We start from the raw sequence: 13,191 nt of genomic DNA on the forward strand, positions 1-13,191 counted from the left end.
TCATTGTAGTTTTGATTTACATTTCCCTGATAGCTAAAGATTTGGAGCATATTTTCAAGTGTTTTTAGCCATTTGTATTTCTTCTTTGGAGAAGTGTCTGTTTAAATCTTTTTCCCATTTTTTAAATGGGTTATCTTTTTATTTTCAAGATATAGGAGTTCTTTATATACCCCAGTTATAAGTCTCTTATTGAATATATGGTTGCCAAATACTTTCTCCCTTTATGTAGGCTCTCTTTTTACTTTCTTGACAAACTCATTTGAGGTGCAGAAGGCTTTAATTTTGAGTAAGTCCCATTTATCTATTTGTTCTTTTGCTGCTCATGCTTTTGGTGTGATGTTCATGAAGCCATTTCCTATTACAATGTCTTGTAGATGGTTCCCTACACTGCTTTCCAAAGTCTTTATGGTCTTGGCTCTTATATTTATGTCTTTGATCCATCTTGAATTGATCTTTGTATAAGGTGTGAGATAGTAATCCTCTTTCATTCTTCTACATATGGCTATCCAGTTCTTCAGGAGCCATTTGTTGAATAGGCCATTTTCTCCCAGTTAAGAGGGTTTGGTGGCTTTATCAAATATTATATGGCTATATATATGAGGTTCTATATCAGAATTTTCAATTCGATTCCATTGGTCTGTGTGTCTTTCCTTATGCCAATACCATGCTGTTTTCACTACTGTAGCTTTGTAGTATATTTTGAAGTCAGATAGTGTGATTCCTCCAATTTCATTTTTCTTTTTCAAAATGTCTTTGGCTATTCAGGGCCTCTTTCCTTTCCAAATAAATTCCATAGTTAGTTTTTCTAGTTCCTTAAAGAATGCTATGTTGATTTTTATTGGAATTGTATTGAATGTGTAGATCAGTTTTGGTAGGATAGACATCTTAATAATATTAGTCTTCCTATCCATGAACAGGGAATATTCTTCCATTTATTTAGGTCTTCTTTGATTTCCTTGAACAGTCTTGTGTAGTTTTCGGTGTGTAAGTTTTTTACATCTTTAGTTAAATTTATTCCTAAATAATAAATAAATCTTTAATTTTTAGCATAAGCAGGCCTTCAAGACAGATCAGAGTATAGGATACTGAAGTAGGAAATGCCTGCCCTTGGGGCCTAAATCACCTTTCCTGGTAGGACAGGTAACATCTGGCAGGTGTGTGCTACTTCCTGTTAAGACACAATCCTCCATTGGTACCTTGTGTTTCTGCACATCTAATGAGAAACAAATTGTCTATCTCTGTTTTGGACTACCTTTCCAAGGATATTTGCATAGTGAGCAACTTTAAACATAGAGATAGTGTCTCCTTCTGGAACAAAGGTAAGACATACTTTCTGCCCATTATAAAAAATTCATGTTCCTTAAGCTCTGTGTCCTGCTCCTGTATGCAACCCACTGCCTGTGCAGATATAACCTAGCCTAATCCATGTTGTCCTGTGGGAATTGTGTTTCAGAGACTGGCTGATGAATATGTTGTTTCTCTGACTACTGGTTTTGCTATGAGTAATAAAATCCATGGTCTATGATGGAGGAATCCTGTGACTTTTAACAGCATCTATGAAACTATAGCAGCTTACAAGTAGGATTAAAACTAAGATCCATTATACTTCTTGACAAATCCTAAAGGAAAGCTCTAGAAGAGTCCTTAGCTGGGACCCATAATGCACTTCTAGGCAATATTAATAATATTAAAAATAGAAATAATAAAAGACTTTTTTTTTGCAATTATTGTATGCCCAATCAGTGACTATGTTATTGGCAGGGGTGTTTGTTGCATGGATGTTCAAATTAACTGCTTCTGGGGGGGTGGTGGTAAATAAAAATAGTATCTGCCAAAAATTGAATACTTACTGTGTTCTAGGTCCTGCACTGAACATGTTATATGTAGCATCTTATTTTATCTTTGAGAAAACATCAACATCACTGCTTTCATTTTGATCTATGGAAACTGGGGCTTAGAGTAAAATGATTAGCCCAAGTTCTCACAGTTGGTAAGTGACAAAATTCTAAAAAATGTCAGTTTCATCAAGAACGATGTAACTCACTTATCAGTCATTAACTCAGGCATTTAAAATATTAGACCACTCTTATTTTGGCAAGGAATTATTTACTTCTGATCTTCCCCACTAAAGTGTAGGTTCAATGAAAACTAGATTTTTTTTGTCTTGTTCAATGTTGTTAATTTTAGAATATTACTTGACACATGATGATCCTGTCTTTAATTAAAATATTGATGTTTTAATCATAATGATTTTTTGCAATAATTTTGGTATTTAAATATTGCATTAAAATTTTGTCTTAATTTCTTAATTTATCTTACTTAATTACTGAGTTTTATCCTAATAGTGTTTGCTCTCAAAATGAGTGTCTCTATATCTCTATATACATGCCCTGGAGAACTCCTTCCCACTTATGCATGCCCCATTAATGATACCCCACATGACTGCTCCTCCCCTGCCATAGTTGAACCCCTCCATGACCCAAAACTTCTTCAAAAATCAAGTCTAATACACTGCTGAATTCAATTAATAGGAAAATGAAATAGTAATATGAGGTTTAAAGATTAGAAATAGAATACATAATAATTTAGAAAAACTAAGATAAAGTAAAAAATGAATTAGGGTATTAAAAAAATGAAAAATGTCATTTTTTTTTCATGTTTTGCCTTTCATCAATGTACTAGGTGTTGCCTGTATGCACAGTGACAAAGCAATCTCTTCCATTTCTTCCTCAGTGTCTACATTCTTTTTCTTAAATGTGTCTTCAAAAAAGTTTCAGGTCATAGTAAAGTGACATATAGAATATAGGGGACTCCCTATATCCAACATCAAACCCTTTTCCCACTTCTCAAGTAATGATCTTTTTACATGTGGATGTTACATTTGCTGCAACTGATGTACAGATGTTGAAAAATAGTTACTAACCATGGTTCCATTATGGTTTACATTATGGTTTACATTTTAGATTGTACACATTTATAAATTTTTGTTATATTATGGCTTACTTTATGGTTTACCTTTCAGACTATACACTTTTATAAATTTTTGGTGAAGTTTAACATGGCCTGTATCCATCATTGCCCCCTAATTACCCCCTCTTCTAACTATTCTATTTCTTTCACCCCCTCCCCTCAGGGCCCACAGTGGCCAACATGCTTCACTGTTTGAAGGACAAGATTCCTATATACTTGCAACAATGCTGAGGACTTAACACTCTAGTCTGTCCTCCCCCATTGGGAGCCGTCCATGTTCTCAAGGACACCCTCCCTTATGTTTGAGAACATGAGGCCACCCAGGATGATGGTATAACACCTTCCTGCTCATTATATGGGCCTCCAACACTGATATAACATGGTATGGCATGATAAGCTCTCACACTCCCTACCAGTCTGCCCCATGTACACCCAGTGCCAGATACCCCTCATCAAACACCTTAAACCAGTAGCCCTTCCTTATTCTATTTTCTAAAGAGTTTTCTCAACATTACAGTTTCAACGACATACCCAACAATCTCCTGTGTTCACCTGCTCCCGCCCCCAACTCTCCCTCAAATTATTTGGACCATCTGACCCATCCTCCAAACCCTAGCCCCCCTCAAGCCTTTAAAACCCAGCTCAATAGTATCCCTATGACGCCATCTTTTCCCTTACCTACACAACTACTTAAAACCATTTTATCATAAATTTCACCTATGAGGGTGTTGGTTCACATACTTCCTCTCCCTCCCCCCATCCCTATTTCCAGTAAGCCTATCTTCCAGTCTCTGGCCCTCTGAGGCAGCTTGATTAGCTTATTTCATATCAGAGAGGCCATGTAGTATTTGTCCTGCAATGCCTGGCTTGCTTCACTTACCATAAGGTCCTCAAGATTCATTCATGTTATCCCATGTGTTAACACTATATTCCTTCTTACAGCTGTGTAGTATTCCATTGTGTGTATATACCACATTATGTTCATCCATTCATCTGTTGATGGGGATTGAGGGTTGATTCTAACTTTTAGCAAGAGTGAATAATGCTGCTATGAGCATTGGTGTCCTTGTTTTCAGTTCTTCTGGGTATATGTTTGGATATTCGTTAGGTATTGACATAGTGGGTAGAGATTCACATGACAACTGAGGGAGTGCTGAATTACCATTCCAGGGAACTCTGTTGTACTCCCAGTGGAGCAGCAATAACCCCCCAAGTGCAAGGGCATCCACAAGTGAAGAAGGATGGTCCAGTGATGGGCCCTTGATACTGATGACTATGCTTAAGAGATTGTGTGCTTCAAATTTCAACTAGACCTAGGGATGCGGGGTGCCCAAGAGTTACCTCCTGAGAGTCTCCATGTTGCTCAACTGTGGGTACTCTCTAAGCCAAACTCAGCATGTACATGGATTACATCCCCCTCCCCCCCCCCCCCAGTGTGGAACATGACTCCCAGGGATGAACATACCTGGCACTGAGGGATTACTACCAAGCACCACCTGGAGATGCCACTAGAAAAAGACATTGAATAAAAGGGGGAAATCGTAAAGACAAATGAGTTTATATGGCTAAAAGACTTCAAAATGAGTCGGGAGTTCATCGAAGGGTCATGCTTATGCATGTCTCAGCAGGATCTAAGAGACAGCCAAAGTAGATACAACCTCAGGTTGTGTTGCTCCTGAGGGCTACAGAGACACCCAGGTCCTACAGTCATGGCAGATGACTCTGGAGTTCAGTGCCTTGCCAGTGGGCTCTACTTTGGAATTTGTGCTCCTGAGTCAGATGGAGTTGGACTCAGATATGACCGCTCTACATATGCCTCTTCTGTCACCCTTACTGAACCTGTGGGTTGGTGCTGGGGTTGGTGTATGCTCAGGTGACTTGAATCTCTGGACTGACTGTGTGCCATCTGGGCCCTGAGCCACAGAAAAGTTACAACACCTACTCTCCAGGTGACTGGACTTACCGAGGATAGCTAAAAGGGAGGTCGTGATGGTTGGCCATCACACCAAGGAGCCAAGAGAGTTTACATCTAAAAGCAGGACAATTCAATCCATCAGCCATGTGGGATCTAAAACCCCTCTTCATTTAGAGATGGAGTGGACATTGCCACCCCAGGGTTTCCAGGATAGAGGAATAAATTATGGATTACAACGGACTTACTGGTATTCTACTCTAGAATTACTGTAATTCTAGCAATGGAAGAAACTGTATCATTAACGTGGAGACAGTAGCCACAGTAGTTGCTGAGGGCAGAGAGAGGGAAGAAGAGGTGTGATATCAAGGCATTTTTGGGACTTGGATTTGTCCTGAATGATATTGAAGGGACAGACTCAAGACATTATTTTTTTTTGTATTTCTTTTATTCATTTTTTTAAAAAATACTACATTCAAAAAATATGAAGTCCCATTCAACCCCACCACACCCACCACCCACTCCCCCCACAGCAACACTCTCTCCCATCATCATGACACATCCATTGCACCTGGTAAGTACATCTCTGGGAATCGCTGCACCCCATAGTCAATGGTCCACATCATAGCCCACACTTTCCCACGTTCCATCCAGTGGGCCCTGAGGGGATCTACAATGTCCCGTAGATGTCCATGAAGCACCACCCAGGACAACTCCAAGTCCCGAAAATGCCTCCCCATCTCATCACTTCCTCCCATTCCCCACACCCAGCAGCCACCATGGTCACCCTTCCCACACCAATGCCACATTTTCTCTGTGCACATTGGATTGGTTGTGTCCATTGCACATCTATGTCAAGAGGGGCTTAGATTCCACATGGATACTGGATGCAATCCTCCTGATTTCAGTTGTAGGCACTCTAGGCTCCATGGTGTGGTGGTTGACATTCTTCAACTCCATGTTAGCTGAGTGGGGTAAGTCCAATAAAGCAGAGTGTAGGATTTGAAGTCTGTTGAGGTTCAGGCCGTGGCTATCATATTGTCAGTCCAGAGATTCAAATCACCTAAATATATCTTAAACCCCAACACCAACTACAATTCCAGTAAAGTAGCATGAAAGGCTTGTGAAAAGAGATCCCATCTGAGTACAGTTCCATCACGCAGAAACACCAGCTACAAAGAAGAGTCATCTGACATGGCAGTGAACCCCATCTGCCATGACCATAGAACCCGTGGGTCTCTTTAGCCCTCAAAAGAACCAATACCTGGGGTTGTATCTACTTTATCTGTCTCTGAGACTCTGCTCAGGTGTGCATAAAGGCAATCCTTCTGACAACCTCCAGACTCTTTTTTAGAGACTTGTAGCCATATAAACTCATTTCTCCTTTCCGTTTCCCCCTTACATTAGGTCAAACAGCATTTTAAAGTCATGTTATTATATGTAGACAGGGATATTCTGCTGGTCCGCGTTGAACCTTTAATTCAAGGTCATTTTCTAGTTGCATCTTCAGCTGGTATTTGGTAGTGATCCCTCCGTGCCAGGGAGGCTCATCCCCAGGTGTCAGGCCCCACACTGGGGGGAATGCACTGCATCTACACGCTGAGTTTGGCTTCGAGACTGGCCACATTTGAGTAACATAAAGGCTGTCAGGAGGAAACGCCCAGGCACATTGCTACTCTAGGCCTTGTTCTTATTGCAGGCATATAGGCTCACAAGCATAGTCATTAGTATCAGGAGCCCACTGTTGGACCCTCATTCCTTCCTGGTTCTTACCGTTGCACCTGGGGGACTGCTGCTGCTACCCTAGGGACCATGACAGAGCTCCCCCAGCCAGGAACCCAGTACCCCCCCAGCTGTTGTTTTTAATTGTTTCCACTATGAGTATATCCAAACATTACCATGTACCCTGGAAATATGCCCTGTAAAACTCCCTGTCAACCATATATAGCCTATCAATAACATCCCATACCAGTATTCCTCCGCCGCCATTGTTGAATCACTCTGTGATCCAAAACTTCCTGTAAAGTGAATCCCAGTATAATGTCAGGTTCCCTTACTAGTAAAATGGAATATAGCAATGAATTTAAAGGTTAGATCAAGAGTACATATTGAGTTGGAAAAATTTCTACATCCTATCTTTTTCTTTTCTTTTTTCCTAATTATTGAGCTTCTCTTCACAAGAGCCCTAGATCACAGTAATTCATATATATAATATACAGTACTCCCACACATCCACCATAAAACCTTTTCCCTTCCGCAGCGATAATCTTTCAACTTATTCATATCATATTTACTGAGACTGATGTACAGACTCCGAAAAAATAGCTTTCAAACAAGGTGACATCTGTGCTTACAATGTGGTCCATACTTTAGGATATACAGTTTTCTAAATTTTTTAGTTATCCTATGTTTTACATTATGGTTTATATTATGAGTCTGTCGTCCCCTATATGTTTTTGGTGTAATATTACATGTTTTATATTCATCCTCGTGTACTCTCATGAAACTCCTCTCTTGCCCCCACATTTACCTTGGTTCCATCCATTCAACATCCATTTCCCCTCCCCTTGGGGCCCACAGCGACAGCCAATCTCCATTTCCCGAGGAGCCACATCCAGAGATACTTGCAACAGTGTTCAGGGCCTGACTTGCTCAACTGCCCTAATGCCCTGGGAGCCACCCTTTCTCTCGAGAGATACAGTTCTCTCTATTTGATGGCATTACTCCTCCCCAGGATGTGGGTCCACCCCAACTCTCACTTCTTGGGTCTCTACCCAATGGTAAAACCCACCCTGGCAAAATGAGCCTTCAGACATTCCCCAGGAGTCCATCCCACATCAGACCATCCCCTCCGAGCATCCTAAACAGGTAACACTCCTAATTATATTTTGATACGATTTTCTCAGCATTTTACTCTCAACCAACACCTAACACTCTCCTATGTTCATATGTTTCCCCTCCCTCTCCCCAATTTTGTGGGCAGTATTACCCATCCGCCCATCCCCAGCCCCCCTCAAACCCGCAAATCCCCACCAAGAGGCAAATCCTTGCCCCATTTTATCTCTTCTTTGTGCTCATACTTACCACCAGCTCATCATAGATTCCATCCCTGCAGACATTGGCTCACATCCATCCTCCACCCCCCAATTTCCTTTAAGCCTATTTTCCAGTCTCTAGCTCTCTGAGGAAGCTTGCTTATTTCATATGATTGAGGTCATGTAGTATTTGTCCTTCAATGCCTGGGTTGCTTCACTCAACATAAAGTTCTCAAGATTCATCCATGTTATCACGTGTGTTTGTAGTGTATTTGTTCTTACAGCCGAGTAGTATTCCGTTGTGTGTATATACCACATTTTATTGATCCACTCATCTGTTGATGCGCATTTGGGTTGATTCCAACTTTTGGCGATAGTGAACAATGCTGCTATGAACATTGGTGTACATATATCGGTTTGTGTCCTTGTTTCCAGTTCTGCTGGGTATACACCCAGCAGTGGTATTGCTGGGTCATATGGCAAATCTATGGTTAGTTTTTTGAGAAACCGCCAATCTATCCTCCAGAATGATTGGATCCTTCTGCATTCCCACCAGCAATGGATGAGTTTTCCCATTCTTCACATCCTCTCCAGCATTTGTATTCTTCTGTTTTTTTCATACCTGCCAATCTTATGAGAGTAAGATGGTATCTCATTGTAGTTTTGATTTGCATTTCCCTGATAGCTAGAGATTTGGAGCATTTTTTCATGTGCTTTTTAGCCATTTGTATTTCTTCTTTGGAGAAGTGTCTGTTTAAATCTTTTTCCCATTTTTTAAATTGGTTTTTTATCTTTTTATTTTCAAGATATAGGAGTTCTTTATATATGCAAGTTATAAGTCTCTTTTCCGACATATGGTTGCCAAATATTTTCTCCCATTGTGTGGGTTCCCTTTTTACTTTCTTGACAAACTCCTTTGAGGTGCAAAAGGCTTTAATTTAGAGGAAGCACCATTTATCTATTTGTTCTTTTGCTGCTCGTGCTTTTGGTGTGAAGTTCATGAAGCCATTTCCTATTACAAGTTCCTGTAGATGTTTCCCTACACTGCTTTCCAAGATCTTTATGGTCTTGGCTCTTATATTTAGGTCTTGGATACATCTTGAGGTGTGAGATGGTAATCCTCTTTCATTCTTCTACATGTAGCTATCCAGTTCTCCAGGCACCATTTGCTGAATAGGCCATTCTCTCCCAGTTGAGAGGGTTTGGTGGCTTTATCGAATATTATATGGCTATATATATGAGGTTCTAAATCAGAACTTTCAATTGGATTCCATTGGTCTGTGTGTCTCTCTTTATGCCAATACCATGCTGTTTTCACTACTTGTAGATTTGTAGTATATTTTGAAGTCAGGAAGTGTGATTCCTCCAATTTCGTTTTTCTTTTTCAATATGTCTTTGGCTATTTGGGGCCTCATTCCTTTCCAAATAAATTTCATAGTTAGATTTTCTAGTTCCTTAAAGAAGGCTGTGTTGATTTTTATAGGGATTGCATTGAATGTGTAGATCAGTTTTGGTAGGGTAGACATTTTCATAATATTCAGTCTTCCTATCCATGAACAAGGAATATTCTTCCATTTATTTAGATCTTCTTTGATTTCTTTGCACACTCTTGTATAGTTCATGGTGTGTAAGATTTTACCTTGTTAGTTAAATTTATTCCTAGGTATTTGATTTTTTTATTTACTATTGTGAATGGTATTTGTTTCTTGGTTTCCTCCTGATCTTGCTCATTATTCGTGTGCAGAAATGCTACTGATTTTTGCACATTGATCTTATAACCTGCGACTTTACTAAACTTATTTATGAGTTTTTGAAGCTTTGCTGTAGATCTCTCAGGGTTTTCTATGTATAGGATCATGTCATCAGCAAATAATGAAATTTTGACTTCTTCCTTTCCAATTTGAATGCCTTTTATATCTGGATCTTGCCTCAGTGCTCGAGCAAGTACTTCTAAGACAATGTTAAATAGTAGTGGAGACAATAGACATCCTTGTCTTCTTCCTGAGTTTAGAGGGAAGTATTTTAGGATTTCTCCATTGTAAACAATGTTGGCTTTAGGTTTTTCAAATATACTCTTTATCATGTTCAAAAAATTTCCTTTTATTCTGATCTTTTGGAGTGCTTTCATGAAGAAAGTGTGCTGTATTTTGACAAATGATTTTTCTGCATCTATAGATATAATCATGTGATTTTTTTCCTTCAATCAGTTTATATGATGTATTACATTGATTGATTTTCTTATGTTGAACCATCCTTGCATACCTGGAATAAATCCCACTTGGTCATGGTGTATAATTCATTTAATGTCTTCTTGAATATGATTAGCAAGTATTTTTTTTTAAGTATTTTTGCATCTAGGTTCATTAGAGAAATTGGTCTGTAATTTTCCTTTCTTGTGGTTTCTTTGTTTGGCTTTGGTACTAGGGTAATGTTGGCATCATTGAATGACTTAGGCAATGTTCCTTCTGTTTCAATTTTTTGGAATAGTTTCAGCAGGATTGGTGTTAGTTCTCTCCAGAATGTTTTGTAGAATTCACCTGTGAAGCCGTCTGTTGCTGGGCTCTTCTTATTTGGGAGATTTTTAATGACTGATTCTATCTCTTTGCTTGTGATTGGATTGTTAAGATCATCAATTTCTTCTTTCATCAAAATGGGCTGCTTATGTGTTTCTAGGAATTTGTCCATTTCCTCTAAATTGTCATTTTTGTTGGAATGTACTTTTTCAAAGTATCCTCTTATGATAGTCTTTATTTCTGTGGGGTCAGTGGTGATATCACCTTTCTCATTTCTTAATTTGTGTATTTGCATCTTCTCTCTTTTTTTCTTTGTTAGTCTTGCTAAAGGTTGTCAATTTTGTTGATCTTCTCAAAAAACCAGCTCTTGGTCTTGTTTATCTTTTCAAGTGCTTTCTTATTTTCTATTTCATTTAGTTCTGCTCTTATCTTCATTATTTCCTTCCTTCTTCTTCCTGTTGGGTTACTTTGTTGTTGTTTTTCTAATTCCTTCAAATGTGCATTAGGTCTTCAATTTTTGCTCTTTCTTCTTTTTTGATATATGAATTTATGGCTATAAATTTCCCTCTCAGTACTGCTATTGCTGCATCCCATAAATTTTAGTATGTGGTATTATCATTATCATTTGTTTCAAGGTAGTCATTGAATTCTTTTGAGATTTCCTCTTTGACCCACTGTTTTTCTAAGAGTGTGCTATTTAATTTCCAAATCGTGGTGTGAAAACTGGGCCTCTGTCACTTGCAAATTTCCAGCTTCACTCCCCTGTGGTCAGAGATATTGTTTTGTATGATTTCAATCTTTCTGAATTCATTAAGCCTTTCTTTGTGGCCTAGCATATGGTCTATCTTGGAGAATGATCCATGTGCACTTGAGAAAAATGTATATCCTGCTTTATTTGGGTGTAATGATCTGTATATGTCTATTAGATCCAGCTCCTCTAATATACTGTTCAAATATTTTGTTTCTTTAGTGATTCTCTTTTGGGATGTTCTGTCCCGAGTTGATAGTGGTGTATTAAAATCTTCCACTATAATTGTGGATGCATCTATTCTTTCACTTAGTTTTTCCAGCGTTTGCCTCATGTATTTAGAGGCACCCTTGTTAGGAGCATAAATATTTATGATTGTTCGATCTTCTTGACAGATTGTCCATTTCACTAAAATGTAGTATCCTTCTTAGTCACTCACAATTGTGTCGCATTTAAAGTCTATTTTGTCTGATATTAATATAGCTACTCCTGCCTTTTTTTTGATTATTGTTTCCTTGTATGATTGTTTTCCAGCCATTCACTTTCAACCTCGATGAGTCTCTGGGTGTAAGATATGTCTCTTGTGGACAGCATATAGATGGGTCATATTTCCTTATCCAATGTCCCAGTCTGAATCTTTTGATAGGTGAGTTTAATCCGTTGACATTCAGTGTTATTAAGTTCAAGGAATTATTTGTGTTAGCCAAATTTTGATTGGATTTGTGTTTGTCATATTTTGTTTGCATTTTTTTCTTCTATTTTTGTCTTTTTTGTTGCTCTTACACTCTCCTCCAACTCTGCCTGTCCTGTTTTTTCCTTTCTTCCTGCAGAACTCCCTTTAGAATTTCTTGAAGGGGAGGTTTCTTGTTGGTATACTCTTTCAGTTTCTGTTTATCTGTGAATATTTTGAACTCTCCATCATTTTTGAATGCTAGTTTAGCTGGATAGAGTATTCCTTGTTGGAAATTTTTTCCTTTATTACCTTGACTATACCCTACCACTGCCTTCTTGCCTCCATGGTTTCAGATGAGAAATCAGCACTTAATCTTATGGAGCTTCCCTTGTATGTGATGTTTTTCTTTTCTCTTGCTGCTTTTAGAATTTTCTCTTTCTCTTGAACGTTGGAAAATTTGACAAGTATATGTCTTGGGGTGGGCCTGTTGGGGTTTATGACGAGTGGAATGTGCTGTGCTTCTTCGATATGTACATCTTTCTCTTTCGGTAGATTTGGGAAGTTTTCAGCCATTATTTCCTGCAACACTCCTTCCGAACCCTTTCCCTTCTCTTCTCCTTCTGGAATGCCTATAACATGTATGTTTGAGCTTTTTGCATTATCATTCAGGTCCCTAAGTACTAGCTGGATTTTTTCTATCTTTTTTTCAACCAATTCTACTCTCTGTTTGATTTCCGATGTACAGTCTTCCACATCACTAATTCTCTGCTCTGCCTCTTCTAGTCTGCTGATATTTGCTGCAAGTGTATTTTTGATTTCTTGAACTGTGGTGTTCTTTTCCATCATATCTGTTATCTTTTTGCATATGCCTGCAATTTCCCCTCCAAGGGTTGTCTTCATGTTGTTAACCGCTTCCTTTACTTCATCAAATTTGTTGGTGATAAATGTTCTGAGATCTTTCATTGCTTGTACAAAGTTCTGCTCCCCTTCCTGATTTTTAGTTTGTTGTTTGGATTCAGCCATGTTTTCCTGATTACTGGTTTGGTTTGTAGATTTTTGTTGCTGTCTGGTCATCATTTTAGTTTGACAGGTTTAATCAGTTCCTTAGCCTCTTTGTCTAGTCTTCAGGATTAATTAGCTGTTGTTTTTGCGTAAGTGTTATATCTTCTCTTTGTCACTTTGTTCTTCTTATTCTAATTTCTTATTGCTGGTTGAGTTCACTTTAAAGGAAAGTATTAGTGCCTGGGAAAAGCAATTGTGTAAGCAAGGAAAAAGTGTAAAGTAGTATTGGTGATATATGTTAACAAAGCAACAATATGAGATCTGGGAGGATGGAGGTT

This window comes from Dasypus novemcinctus, chromosome X (assembly GCF_030445035.2).
Source record: "Dasypus novemcinctus isolate mDasNov1 chromosome X, mDasNov1.1.hap2, whole genome shotgun sequence".
NCBI lineage: Eukaryota > Metazoa > Chordata > Mammalia > Cingulata > Dasypodidae > Dasypus > Dasypus novemcinctus.